Here is a 1,530-nt window from a genome sequence, read left to right on the forward strand (position 1 = left end):
ATCTACTTCAAGCATACCTGCGGTTCTCCTTGAATTACCTCATTCGTTTGCCCATTGGTAGTTGTTAGCAGCCATTTCTTCGATCAATTGCTGAGCTTCCTCAGCTGTCTTTCCCATTAAAGCTCCTCCCGCTGCTGCATCTACATGTGTCTTTGTTGGATAGGTGAGACCATTGTAAAATGTTTGGACTACTAGCCAATCGGGTAGACCATGATGAGGGCATCTTCTTTGCAATTCCCGATAACGCTCCCAAGCTTCATACAATGTCTCTCCTTCCTGTTGAGAGAAACTTGTTATATCCATTCTCAATTTAGCAGTTTTTCCAAGTGGAAAGAATTTATTAAGAAAAGCCTTAGCTAATTCATCCCAAGTAGTAAAAGTATTTGGAGGATGAGATTGTAGCCAAACCTTAGCCTTGTCCCTTAGTGAAAATGGAAACAATCGAAGTTTAATCGCATCTTCACTAACACCATTAAACTTAATTGTATCACAAATTTTAAGAAATGTTGACAAGTGAGAATTTGGATCCTCAGTAGCATTACCTCCATATTGAGATTGTTGTACCATTTGAATCAGTGATGGTTTTATCTCAAAGTTATTAGCGTTTACCGTTGGTCTTACAATGCTAGTTTGAGATCCTTGTGCTCCCGGTAAAGCAAAATCTCGCAGAATTCTCCTATTTGATTCATTTTCTGCCATTTCTTCCTCAAATTGTAATTCTATCAGGATATCTTCTATTGGCTGCCAAACCTCTTGTTCCTCTTGATGTGATGTATTCCTCCTTTGTCTGCGTAATGTTCTTTCAATTTCCGGATCGAAATGTACAACTCCTCGATTTGATCGGTGCATACACTACAAACAAAAACAAGAGAAAATTTTTATACTTTTAATTCAACAACTTGAATAAAGATAATGAAATTTATCTAAATTAATAGAGATGATGAGGCCCTAATATTGCCGCTCCCCGGCAACGGCGCCAAAAACTTGACGGGATATTTTGTATCAATGCAAGTTTAATTCCGATTTTACACCCGTTGGACTGCAAGTATACAGGTCGCAATTGTAGTACAAGATGTATATCGGGTCGATCCCACGAGGAGCAATTCAAACAATTACTAAGCCCTTATTTTCTCTATTATTTAGACTAACAATTAATTTGAGCAGAGAAAATCTAATGCTGTAATCTACAAATCTGATATACAAATCTAGTTTAACAAATGCTGAATGCAAATAGAGAAATTTCACTTAAGGAAGATTCTAGGGATGTAGATTCCACTTATGGCATAAACAACACAAATGAATGGATTTACTTCTTGCTATTATTCTTGCTTAACCAGAGATTCATTTCCAAAGTTTCCAAGTCTCATTTTCATAATGAAATGGCCTAAAGCAATATAGATTTCCCTATTTTCATGGTGAAATACTACTACTACTCTGTTTTATTTCATGAAATGCTAAGTAATCCACCTAAGTGTATCTCTATTTTCATGAACATACAACTCAAGCTCTACTCATGTGTTTCCATTGTTA

At 36.3% G+C, this 1,530-nt stretch overlaps 1 non-coding gene across 1 annotated transcript; it reads left to right on the top strand.

The window, feature by feature from the left end:
• The first annotated feature begins 205 nt into the window (after window positions 1–205).
• On the top strand, window positions 206–312 carry LOC140036074 (small nucleolar RNA R71). Its single transcript, XR_011839959.1, has one exon. It is a non-coding gene; the product is annotated as a small nucleolar RNA R71 (small nucleolar RNA).
• The last annotated feature ends 1,218 nt before the right edge of the window (window positions 313–1,530 follow it).

Source organism: Coffea arabica, chromosome 2c (genome assembly GCF_036785885.1).
Source record: "Coffea arabica cultivar ET-39 chromosome 2c, Coffea Arabica ET-39 HiFi, whole genome shotgun sequence".
NCBI lineage: Eukaryota > Viridiplantae > Streptophyta > Magnoliopsida > Gentianales > Rubiaceae > Coffea > Coffea arabica.